Raw genomic sequence first — 14,481 nt, 5'->3', positions numbered from 1 at the left:
CTACTCTTCTCTCATTTTTCTCATTTTAGTGAAACCCTAACCCAAACAACCACTACCACCCCATCTCCCTTCCGTCTCCCTCTCGTTCAAACCCTGGCAGGCACACAAGAAAACCGGCTGCCGGCGACGGTTTCGCCGACAAGACGCCCCAGCACCTCCGATGCTCATCCGTCAAATCTCGAACCATCTTATACACACCCCCAGCCGCATATCCGGTTACAACATACAACCACCGGAAGTTTCTTAGAGAGAAAGAGAGAGTACGAGGGGAGAGGAAGCTGCAGGAGGGAGAGAGAGAACGGCCGGCGACGGTGGGGTGCCGATTCTCCGGTGAGTGTGCTCTTTTTTCTCGTTTCGGGTAAATACGTTGACTGTACACGGTTGCTAAGTTAATCTTCTTTTTTTTTTGGATTTTGGTATGTGCGGTGGTGGTAGCCGGCTAGAGACGGCAGCCGGAGTGGAGATTACATATCTACATGTGTGTTTTTTTTTTTGGTTAATTTCAGACACTTTAAAATCCAAATTACTTGTTGATATTTCATAGAAACAAATCATAGTTGCTTTGCAAATTCTTCATAGTTAAACTTAGTGTAGGATCGTTTGCTGACCCGAACGAATCGTTCAGAGGTTGTCTCTTGCGTTTCAGATGCGGAATAATAAGAAATGCAAGTAGATATAGCTTGTTCTTCCTTCTAACTGCTTGTTTTATTGATTTGAAACGTTTTACAGCTCAATCTTCACACCGACAGAGCTTCGGCGTGGAATTCAACAATCAACTTCTATGAGGTCCACTCAAACCACCCAATATATAGGCAGTTGGGTCCGCTTATGTGTCACATGACCATAAGAGCGGACCAGCTTAGTCCACATAAGTGGACCGTCATGCACCTATGAGCGAACCATAATCCTCATGTCCATATGAGCGGACCTAGCCTATACAACCCATACAAACACATGTTTTCTCGTAAAACGTGCCCTATGTTATACAATACGATATAAGACCTGATCCTAGACACCTAGACGCAATCAACAGATGTAGTGCACTAACAGACTCCCCCTCAGATGTTGATGGACTCGCCAATACACCTTGACTCCAAAACTGTGTTTTCATATCTTCAGTCTAGATCAGTCTCTGGGCTTTCTCCTTTTTAATCTTCAGACTCCCCCTCTCGATTTACTGGCATTCTTTTGTTCTTCAGTAACATCTTCAGGATCGTTGTCTGTCTTTAACACACTCTAATTCTCTTGATCAGATCTCTTGATTCCTTAAGTTCATCAGCGTCAACGGTTGAAGTAAACTTCAAGATCAGAAACTGACTTTACTCATGCTTTCAGGATTGATTTCCAAGATCAAAACTTGGCTCTCTTCCATCAGAGACCTTCAGGAATCGAAACCTGATTACCTGCATAATCTTAACCCCGAAATAAACTTTCTTTTACAAACATTTCAAACAACTATGTATCAACACATGACTACTCTCACATGACTATGATGAACCACTTGAAGAAGATTATATTAACAAAAACAGTTAGATTTACACAAACACTCCCCCTCAAATGCTGCTCATCATGTTTAGCACTTGGAATTTTGAAAATCAGTTCTCCAACATCAGCTGTCGAAAATCTTTTTGACTTTTTCAAAATTTATGCTAAAAACACACTAAAATCGTTTTGGATTTTCTGAGAAAACGTTCCTGACACTACTCGTAAACAAAAACATACAGAAATGTAATATTTACAAACAATATTTTTGTGAGTTTGTGCAAGAGGGTCATATCAGATTCTGAGACAAATCACCAACACCGTTAAGCTTGATTTCATTTTAAGCTTTAAACAATTTACCTAGATTGTCAGTATGTTTGTCCTTTTAAATTCTCAACACAAATTTCAATTGATTCGAGATATGATATTAATGTTTTAGAGACTTAAACTTAATTGTGTATCACTCCACTTGAATATACTCCCGTATCCAGATCCCAAATATTCAGTCTTACAGGTGAGTATACCATAGCTGATATCTGTAAAGGGGTTAGGTGCGAAACCGTGAGAGCTCAGGTCAGAACTTCCGTTCAGCAGAGAGATGATGGCTCGACTTTAGGTGGGTCCCCTTTAGAGGATCTTTTTTACAACAGCAATGACTATCAATTTTATTGTTTAATCAGATTGCTGAGGGCGGCGCTTTTTCAAGCATTTGCAGAAAGTATTATCCGGGGACTAGGTCAGAACTTCCATTCAGCAGAAGTCCCGGGATAATACCCCAGATATCACTGAGTATAAAGACCTAGTATCTCAGAATACGGGATCTTTCAAACAAGATTTCGGGGGTTACCCATATATTCAAGAATAGTTACCCACGAATCAAGCAAGTTTGAATTTAGGTTTATATCTCGTTTCAACTTACTAAATGTGCGAAAATCTACTGACACATCCGCAGTAAGATTGTTTATCACTTTTTAACTTTACATTTCTTTAGCGTGCTGTGATAGTCCACTGATGTACTATCATTTCCTCTTTTTCGCAACAAAACTCATTTTTGAATTTTATCATGTTTTTGGCTTTTTCAAATTTTCAAATTGGTACGTGCGTGACTACACATATTTTTACAATGAAATTACACACGAATTGGTTTTAAATTTATAAAAGTGATTATTACTTTTACATCAAAACACACACGAAAGAGGCAAGTGTACCCCGTCATATATGTAGTAAAGTATCGGTAAGAACCAAGTATCGATCCACGGAAATGGGCGGAGAAATAATACTAGACCTTTATCACTAAATTACCGGTAAAAACATAATTTGTTTTGGTTTTAATTAATCTAAAATAAGCATAAATAAATACTTATAAAATATAGTAAATTATATATAAATAGCCTTGCGTAATACACAACTACAGCATGTCAACTAAGTCAGTTTTGGCATTTAGAAGCATTCGGTCAATTTTCCATTTCGAGACAATTAGTATCCCTTTCGGGAATCCTAACATGACAATCATTCGGAAAGTTAAAACGATAAACACACTTTAACCACCTAAAATTGTTCTTTAACGTGCGATTGATAAATGTCTACAAAAATCTCCTAAAAATAAGTTAGTCATCCGTTAGGAGTTTTCTAACCTCACTTAATCAAGGAAAGCAACACCGATAAACACAATGCAACCACCGAGACAAGCATAAACTAGATTAAATCACAACCGAGTTCATTTTACAAATCTTACACATAAATTCACCGAGATAGCAATTTTGGCCGAAACTACTAACTAGGCTAACAAATCATGGCAAGAATCCGTAACAACACCATCTAACCCGTTAGAGTCCTTCCGTGAGGGCAAGCTCTCTTGATTAATAAATATTTGCATTTTATTAAACCACTAACCCGTTAGAGTATCATGGTGCCTACATTTTAACCAAGTTAAACTAGTTAACCAAATTAAAAGTTTACTAATACATGATTAAATAAGCTTCGTTTTGCAACTATCTTACCTAACCAAGCACCAATCATCCAACACAATTACTTATAATCAAGAAATCAATATCAATAACAAGGTTGCAAACTAATCATCAAAGATAGTCATAGAAAATACTTCAAAATGTCATTACAAACATAGATTAACATACTAATCAAGCAAGGGATTGTTGTGTTTTTGCCCAAAGGGCTTACATTAATACATAATAATCAGTCTAAATGCTTGAAATATAACAAAAGTATGGAAAGATTTGAGAAACCAAACCATAAACAAGCATAAGAATGAGTATCTGGATAGTAAATGAGCAAAACCGGGCAATGTGGCTTGAATCCGAGTGAAAGCAGCAGCCTTCGGAGCCTCAAAATCGCCTGCAGAGCTCCCAAAATGTCCAGAGTTACGTCTAAAATGCTTCTGTTCTGTTTAAATGGTTTTTCTGATCGGCACGGTCGTTCTTGGTTTGGCACGACCGTGCACTTTAAGCATTATTGGTGGTGGGCCACCATACCGCATGACGTCACAGATCGTTGACTGGTCTTCGGACACGCACGGACGTTCCAGGTTTGGCACGGGCGTGCCAAACCGGCATTTGGCTTGCACGCTTTGTTCCTTGGCCGTTCAGTTCCGAGGTTATGTTGGTTCTCGGATACGCACGACCGTTCCACATCCGGAACGACCGTGCCTTTTCGGATTGGCCTTCAGAGCCTTGCACGCCGTGCTTGCACGCCTGGTTCACCGCCGACACTTTCTTGTTTGTCGGATATGCACGTCGTGCGGATGCCCGCATGACCGTGCCAAACGCCCAGGTCAGTTTTGTTCACAGAATCTTCGCAGCCTTGTCGTTTTGCCCGGAAAGTCCTCGTTTTCGCTATCATCTTGTCTGGTATGCAGTTTTAGGCCTGTAAACAAAAATGTAGATAAATAAGTATCCGAATGACGGTTTTACGGCCGAAAACGCATAAAATGGGGGTAAAACGGGGGACTAAAATATGTGTAAATTAGCGAATATCACAAATGTTTTGAGGAAACAAACAAGTACGATAATTTACACACTATTTTATTTAAAACTACTATAAACGGTTAGCCGGTTTGTCGAAAGACATCATCAAAAGACTAAAACCCAACAAGCATATGCAATTATAATAGCGACAACCAAAAAGCCGTGACTTCACATTTAATTGACTCGACATGTTAATCTTCACACGACTCACAATATTCACACACACTCGGTTTTATTTATGAAACATACATAAAATGTGTATGTGTAAACACTCAACGCCTAGTCAATGAAATATGCAATATCATAAGCTTGTCATAAGATCTCGTCTCCACCAACTAACATGCAAATAAGTGTAAATCAAGAGGTCTTTACGGGTTGTAACGTTAGGCTTGGGCGAAGGGTATGGAAGTGGACATTTAAAATGGCGAAAATGGTTAAAACTCGGCTTTAGCCTTTAACTAGCAAGAAAGTAATACAACTATACATATAAACGCCTTAAAAGGGCGACTAAAGCGCAATCGAGCTTATCAACGAAATTTTAACATTTAAGCATTCAAAATCGCTCGATTTCTATCAACTTCACCCTATTTTAGGGTGTTTTATTTTCTGGGTTTTTTTTTTTTTTTTTTTTTTTTTTTTTTTTTTTTTAACATACTATACAATAAACTTAAACAAAAGCTAGTTAAACGATTATTTTGTCCGAGTTTCAACACTAAAAAGGGGTTTAAAAACATACAAAGGCTAAATTTGGCTAAGTGGGCGATAATGTGGGTAAACAAAGGTAAACGGGAAGGCTCGACATGGTTAATCCTAAAGGGTAACATAAGGTGAACGGGGAGCACAACACAAAGAACAAGGTTTACAACAAAGGGGTAATCTAAGTGCCTCTATCACTTTTACACAAATCCGCATATTCATGGTCTTAACAAGCATACTAGTGACAAGTTCTAAATTACACATAACATCCGGCTCACTCCTATATCCGAAATGAACAAATATATAACAATATCAAGGCTCAAACATGCTCACGTAACGGATGGAATGGGTAAAAGTGTGAAAACTATCATGTAAGTCTTTCTTTGTTTGTCACGCTTTCCGGTTTTCTTTTTCAAAAATATTTTGCTTGTCAAGTTTTTATCAAGTCCGAAGCTTTCTAAAACACAACCAACCGGTTTATTTACTAATATATATACAAAATAAAGGTATTTTTGAATGATTTTTCTGAATTTTCTGATTTGATTTTTTTTTTTTTTTTTTTTTTTTTATATTGAGGACAAACAAAGTTAACAAAGTTAACCCCCTCCCCACACTTGAACTTCGCATTGTCCCCAATGCGAAACCCGAAATATAGAGAAAAAGGATAATAATACTCCCCTCAAGATGATGTTATGAAACGAGACTTCCAAAGCTGAATCTGTGATCTGCTCCGGTCAAAGACTTGATAGCCAAAACCTGTAAATATGTCATATGGCACAGCAACACCGAACAGCAACAGAATAAATACAAATAGACCATAATATACATGAATACTAATAATCCAAAAAAAAAAACATATATAAAGAAAAGTGTTTTAAAAGTACAATATAATCCGAGGGTGTTCGAAATAGTATGCAAAAATAACACCCGAAATAACAAATACTAATAATAACCATAAAAACCACCAACGAAAATCACCACCAACGCCTACTCGTCATCGCCGTCATCATCTCTCGTGAATGAGGGCCTGCACCACCGTAACCAGGAGGTTCCACGGTGGAACTCTGGAGGGTTCTGGAAGTAGTTGGGATATGCATGGTGCATTTCCCCAAATAGGTACGAAAACCCGGCACTAACCCCCTGATACAAGCTCTCCTGGCTCTGCCTCAGCTGATCCTGTGTGGCCCTGAGCTGATCCTGACCAGCTCGGATATGGTCCTGGCTGGTCCTGATCTGATCAATGTATGTACCATGCTGTTCCTGCGTGACACGCATCTGCTGGAACTGCTGATAAAAGTCAGGCCAGTCCTGGTGCTGGTAGAACTCATGGTGCTGCGGCTGGTGTGGCGGTGTCTGGTGTGGCGGTGTCTGTGGCTGATGCTGCTCATGCATCTCTACATCTTCTTCCTCTTCCTCTAATGGGAGCGGAGGTAACGGGTCCAGACCTCGTTATTCAGCCCCCTCAACCTATCCCCTGATCAGTCTCTACAATCAAACCATTGCCTTCAGCGATCTGATGTCACATCATAGTAATCATGAACTCTGAATACTCATCAGTCTAATGCTCATTGTAGCAATTTCGGTCACATACTGACCGCCATGTATTTGACTGCTAGTAGTCCTCCCTGCAGTTCACAAAGTATTCAGCATACGCGCCGCCAAGTTGATGGGCCTTATCCACCAATGCATACAAGAAAATCAAATCTGGTGTTGGACAGTTACCGAGACTGTCCATGCGCCGCATATGGTGTGCTAAACACATGGTGCATCACGCACCAGAGGTCTTTAGCGTGAAGCCTTTGATATCCTTGGTTGTATGGTCCCACAGCTTTTCAGCCCAAAACTCATCCTAGCTGCATCAGACGGAAGGTGAATTTATCTGAGAAGACATTGATCATCCATGTCTTCCCTAGTGTAGATCCAAGTCTCTTCCCAAACGACGACTGACCACTTGTGCCATCTTCCACACAATCTGAAAGCTATGCGATCCTTGTAGCGGAATTTGGGTCGTCGAGCAGCAACTGGCTTCTCGTAAGCATACGATGCAAAGAACTCGATGGTAAGCTCCAAGTAAACGGGTCGGTTGCAACCGACCAGATTTACTAGTGGACGACTCATCATATTTTCCAAACGGTCGTATTGATTTAGTTCTTGCATAACTTCCCAATCAAGCCATCTTGGGACTCCGAATTGCCCCTTCGGGCCCATAATGCATCTCTTTTTGGAATGCATAAAGCTTCACGCTCGTCGTTGGGTCAAACTGTAAGAAGGATGATTCATCTGCAATGGGGAATATTGTTAGAAAGACAGAAACAACAGAAAATGAAATTGATCTCATCCAAGTAGCAAACAGATCTGGCTCTCGGACGATTTTGGCAATGAAGGCTTGGAACTCTCCCTTCTCATCTACAAACATATTCCAACTGAAACCTTCTGGTAGTTTCTCATCATCTTTGATCACTAATGCGTGCTGCTGTGGTTTCAGATGATATGTAATTACTCCAGCTGAAATCTACCAAACATGCTCTCTTCGGATCTTCAATTTTTCTCCCGTGAGCTGTCTGTGATTCTTGGGATTGACCAACTTGCTGATAGATAGCTTTGCGATAGTAATCATCTTTCCCGAATGGATTCTGTGCTCCGCTAGCTTCTCTTCCCTTGCACTCCCGCTTGAAATGTCCTTTCTCCCTGCATCGAAAACAAGTAACTTTAGATTTATCAAAACCTAAAGTAGAGACATGTGCATCAATAAAGTCATTTCTCCCAGTAATGGTTTTGAATTTCTCAGCTCGTCGAAGAACACTAGCAAGGCACCATTTAATATCCATGAGTTCCATTTCTTCGACGTCTATCTGATCGTAATCCTCTTTGGTAAGCATAGGATTTCCGATCCGACCAGCAACAAGACCCTCATAGGATAACAGAACTGAACCAAGAAGTGCCATGTGGTCTTTCGCAGTGTCTTCAAAGAAGCTTTGGCCTTCTGGAAGGTTAAGAGCTATATTGCATTGAATCACGTATCCGTTTCCAGTTTTTGTACTCTGAGACTGAAAACTTGTGTTAGTCTCTTTCGGATTCACACTCGGAAACGATGAAAACCCGCTGCTACTCTTGTTCGACCCCTGATCAGCTTTCTCAGATGAATCACCAGCACTGAATGCAGTTTGAATCTTCGGACTTCTTTCAGACTCAGTGACTGGAACACTACCCCGGTAATACATCTTCACGTCCTGTTGACCACTCGGACTGTTCATTCTCGCGATCTTTTGCTGCTCAAGATCCTGACTCTTGATTTTCTCAATGAACTGTGAAATAGTCAGCCCATGATACACACCAGTATTCTTTAAAATCATCAAATACGTTCCCCACTCTTTCTGAGGTAACGCGTCAGCCAATTTATCCACCCATTCCTCACGACCTTTCTCAACTCCCAACATCGATAACGATCGCACCAAGTGACAGTATCTCTCGATTAGCTTTTTAGTATCCTCTCCCGACAAACTACTAAACAAATCGAATTCTTTCTTTAACAGTGCTTTCTTGCTCTTAATCATATTTTCACTTCCCTCGAATTTAACCCTAAGAGCATCCCATATCGACTTAGCAGTTTTGTCATGCTGTAACAAGATGAATATATCTTCTTTTATAGCCTGCTGCAACAAACTGATCATCATTTTCTCGGCTCTATACATTGCTCGTTCTTGATCTGTAAACTCGGATATTTCTTTAATGACTTGTAAATCTGTTCGAGGCAATGTGTACTTCTTCAATATACACTCCCATGATCTGAGATGATTGGCTTGAACCCAGTTTTCAAACCGATCCTTCCACCCATAATACTCCTCAATGCTCATCAATCTAGGGGGCTTTTGAGTCGTTCCCGTCTCGTTTTCTAAATTCATTGCTTGAGCAATTGCGGCTGGAGTAGTTGATGTAGCAAAAGCGTTGTAGAACTTGGTATCCATATTAACTTGGCATGTTTTTCAAAACAAGTGACAGAAAGGCGAACCAGATGTTCTCAAGAGCGAACCGAACTCTGGAGCGAACCCCTTTTGATTCTGAAAACTGACTAAAAAGCGAACCTGAATTGTACACTCGAGCGAACCAGATGGTACTTTGGAGCGGACCTAGATGATCAAATAAGCGAACCTTATATTGTCCTTTGGAGCGAACCAACAACACCAATATGGAGCGGACCAGGTGAAACTTGTACTAAAAAGCGAACCAAACACGACCAGAAAAACGAACCAAAATGTGATCTAAGAGCGAATCTTGATGACGTCAGTACGAGCGAACCATAAAACGAACATGATTTGACCTGTTTTTAAGCTGTATTTCTGCCTGAAACTTTCAAGGGTTTGTCTAAGTATGATTATACACAATCTGTGAGCTTTTGAACGAAATTCGACCGTGAAATCTCCCGAAAATGAGAAAAGAAGGTGTAGAAGTAAGAAAAAACGATGAGAAACAGCTACAATCTGCAGAAAACCTCCTCCCAAGCTCTGATACCACTTGTAGGATCGTTTGCTGATCCGAACGAGTCGTTCAGAGGTTGTCTCTTGCGTTTCAGATGCGGAATAATAAGAAATGCAAGTAGATATAGCTTGTTCTTCCTTCTAACTGCTTGTTTTATTGATTTGAAACGTTTTACAGCTCAATCTTCACACCGGCAGAGCTTCGGCGTGGAATTCAACAATCAACTTCTATGAGGTCTCAAACCACCCTATATATAGGCAGTTGGGTCCGCTTATGTGTCACATGACCATAAGAGCGGACCAGCTTAGTCCACATAAGCGGACCGTCATGCACCTATGAGCGAACCATAATCCTCATGTCCATATGAGCGGACCTAGCCTATACAACCCATACAAACACATGTTTTCTCGTAAAACGTGCCCTATGCTATACAATACGATATAAGACCTGATCCTAGACACCTAGACGCAATCAACAGATGTAGTGCACTAACACTTAGAAACTTGAAATATTGAAACTTGAATTGTTAACTGCTAAACCCGTGAATCGATTTGAAAACGGTTTACTCGTTAGAACTTGGATACTTAATTATTCTGATGTTAAAAGTTAGTTGTTATGAACATGCTTATTTGAAATATAATGAAGTTTTAGTTCTTTCATTAGTTGATGTTATACAATAAGTATTAGGATGTTATATGTTGATGGTCTGTTTATAAAATTGGTTTTATAATTTTATTTGGAATATTAGGACCATTTTCTTGATATTAAAGTAGCCATAATGTTATATCATAAGGGTCCTGTAAATTAATTTTTAACGAAGCTTGTACATGTATCAAAAGATTATAAGTAGGTAATCACATATTAGAACATTTTAAAAGTGTCCTAATATGTTTTTTTAGGACGCTATTTAAGTTGTCTATAGACATATTATGCGACCATAAAATTGGTTTTATAATCTTATTTGGTATATTAGGACCCTTTTCTTGGTACTAAATTAGCTATAATGTTACATCATAAGGGTCCTATCAATTAATTTCTAAGGACGCTTGTAAGTGTATCAAAAGATTAAAAGTACGTAAACACATGTTAGAACATCGTAAAAGTGTCCTAATATGTTTTTATTAGGACACTATTTTGGTTGTTCAAAGACATATTACGCGACCATAAAATTGGTTTCATAATCTTATTTGAGATGTTAGGACGCTTTTTTAGTTCCGGGACTTATTACGACCCCTTTACATGAAACGCTTTTACCGTTGGTCCTATTAAATGAAAGGTCCTATAAAATAGCATTTTAGGACGCTTTTACGCGTACTAAAAAACCCAGTTTTCTTGTAGTGATATGAAGCATTATGTGAACTTGAAATATGAATTTTTATGCATAAACTTGTAATCTTGAAATAATAAATTGTATGTAAACTAATTTTGGAAACTAAAACCCATGAAAAGTTTGTTAAAAGTTTAACATAAAGCTTGTTTATGAAAGATCTAAAGATGTTGAGCATGGATCTTGAAAGATCCATGGTGAAACATGATGTTGAACAAAGTGATCTTTCTAATGAACATAAAAATAGTTTTACAACATTATTTTCAAGACTTTGAGACCATAAAACTCATGAGTAAGTTGGTTAGTAAAATAAAGTTTCATAAAAAGTTGGTTAAAAATTTACAAGAACACTTGATTTCAAAAGATCCTTGTATGTAAAGTGTAGGTCTAAAAGACTACACATTTTTAACAAGAATCAAGATCACAATGATGTTTCATATGAAGAAATTAGTGTATATTGTTGATGATTATTGTTTAAAATTGTTTTTGGTGTTGAAATGAAAAAAATAACACATTTTTTGAAAACATGGGAAACCTCCATTTTTAGGGGAAACTATGTCAAAATTTTTATAAAATTTTGACACTTAGAAAATATAAGTTGTGGTGAAACTTATTCCCCAAAAATTCACCTAAAAATATTTACCAAGGTTTCCCTAATTTTTGTGTAAAATTTCAAGTTAAGGAATGATGATTTCTTCAAGTTAAAATTTATATTAAGTATGTATATTTTTAGGGAAAATATATATATTTAGTGATCACCAACTTTTGTGTTAAGTGTATATTATGTGTATTATATGTAGTAGTGTATTAGGAACTTGAAAATAGACTAAACACTCCTAAGGAGTGTGAATACCAAAATACACATACAAATACATGAGAATACATAAGTATACAAGTATACAAATTTCTTCACAAAGAAGTACGTGGACAAATACAAGAAAATATATTTACAAAAACATATTCCTTAACGTATTATTGAACTTAAACAATATATGGACACTTGTGGACTTAAATATATATTTTTGGACAAATATATATAACCATTATCAAGTAATGGAATTTATACAAATCGGGTGAATAACGAGAATGATCATATATATATATATATATATATATATATATATATATATATATATATATTTTATGACATGACAAAATATATATATTTCCTACAAGACATAAAAAAATACATTATTTTTAAGAAATATAATTCCGGAAAGTAATAAAAATCAAAGTATTGATTTTTGGTGAATAATACAAAATACACAAGTATTTACATAAAATACAAGTATACTTTCCTATGTATACTTGTACAAAAATAATATTGAGAATATTATTTCACAAAATACTTATATATATTTTTGGGAAAATGATATAAGCAACATACATGGAAAGTTAAAAATATAAATTATTTTTAACAACTTCTTACTTTGACAAAGACTTCATAAACGAATATATATTTGAGAAGTGAAATATATACATACAAATAAACAATACATATTCAAAATGTAAAGACATGACAAACAGGCAAGACCCGACAAACAAGGGCAGGACCATCCCAAAGAATGAACGTACAAAGAACATATACATAAATAAAAGATGGTGACTTGTACTTGTGTGATACAAGTCTAGCGACTAACACACATAGAACACGTATAGGTCACGACGCTACAAAAAGCAACCAGTGAAGTTTACGACGCAGGATACGCAAAATTGTGAGTTCATGGCCCCACTTTTAAACTTTTACTTGTCTTCTAAACTTGGGGAAAATACATGTACTATGGTATGTTGAATACAAAACTAAGGAATGATACTATAGATCATGTCACGAATAGGGTGCCATAAGCACCATTAATCAAACTATATACCTAGACCGCGGGACAAAATGTTAGATCTAATGGGTTTTAGGCTGCCACACTCTTGGCCACACTTTTACCAAGAGTGCTTTTGTGTCTCTAGTCGTGAATCGACAAGTAAAAATGCATACGGTTTGGATGCTTCCTATGTCGTTACATATGTTAGTGGCCTCGCGAACCATTAGCGATCTCGTATTCCTTACATTTATAGAAATACTTGTTCCAGTACAATTACATACCATGTTTTCTACAACGAATGCTTAAATGTTTTACACAAAACTGCATGAATTCACACCAACATTATGTTGACGATTTTCCAAAACTTACATGTATTTCAGGTAACGAAAGTGGATGTGCGTGCGGTCTCACTCTTGCTCCTGGATGTCGTTTATGTTTTAGTTACGTTGTGTCAAGACTCATATGCCTATTTTGTGGGGTTTGGTGGTTATATCCCATCCCGTGTGGTGATATAAGGATCAAAACCTTGATGTTGGTCTTTGAAATAAGTTGTAAACTTTTCAGACAATTATCTAGGTTGTGATGTAAACACTAAATTTAAATTATGTTATGAATATTTAATGTCAATGGCATCTCAGAGTTTGTTTTATGATCATGTAATATGTTTACCATTCGTATGCAATGAGAACCTTTCAAGATCACACCTCGTGCTTCCGCCTTAGAAAGGGGTGTGACAGATTGGTATCAGAGCTGCGATTGTTGTGAACCAGGATTCCTTCTCGAGTCTAGACTACAATCTTTAGGATCCTCTCACGAAAACAATTTTCCAAAAGTTTTCATTGCATAAAACTTTCCGCGACATCCACTACCTGAACTTGTTTTTCAAGAATCAAGTAAGGACACTACGAGATTTAGTGTGCACCGGGGTAGCACTTGTCTTTAACTAGGAATTACTTGCAACAATGTGTATAATTATTTGTATATTAATTAAGTAGTAGTAATTAATATATACATATACCATGAATAAAATGTTACAGGTACACATGTCTTCTTCTGAAAGCAGCAGCCTAACTGAAGAACATGATCCCATGGCGATAGTATCTGACGATGAGATAGCACACGCCCCCGAGATCTTCACGTCCGACTCCGAGACCGACCCTGAGATGATATTCGATGATGATGACCTTAATGATTTTCAGCCTTTTGCCTTACCAGACTTTGGTGACGATGTCCCTTTTATCGATGATGTCTTAGCCTTACCTTTCCCCTTCCATGGCCAGCTTATCATCGGACATCCCGATGATAAGCATCTCGTTGAGCCTATTCCCATTCATGCTATTCCTTTTGCCGCCATCCCTGCTGATGACTGGCCATTCGTTGATGATCTAGATAATGATGTGGCGTCTCCTATTGTCTTCTTACCAATATCCCTTCTGAATCTGACCTTGAGTCTGATGCCGATTCCTTCGACTCAGTGATATCTTCGGCCCTTTTTGCTGCTGGTCTGAGAGTTTACCCGACTGGTGGTGACGATGATGCTATGTCAGTTGCGCCATCTTCTCCGACTCGTGTCTCTACACCTCCCCACACTCCTACTCTGATCAACCCCCTCCTCCTCCAATGTCGAGAACTGCTGAGGAACTGAACTCTCTGCTGGAAGAAAGGACTTCTGAAGCTATCGCCTAGTACGAGGCGAACCATACTG

This window comes from Helianthus annuus, chromosome 4 (genome assembly GCF_002127325.2).
Source record: "Helianthus annuus cultivar XRQ/B chromosome 4, HanXRQr2.0-SUNRISE, whole genome shotgun sequence".
NCBI classification, from domain to species: Eukaryota; Viridiplantae; Streptophyta; class Magnoliopsida; order Asterales; family Asteraceae; genus Helianthus; species Helianthus annuus.
This window is presented reverse-complemented; position numbering follows the sequence as displayed.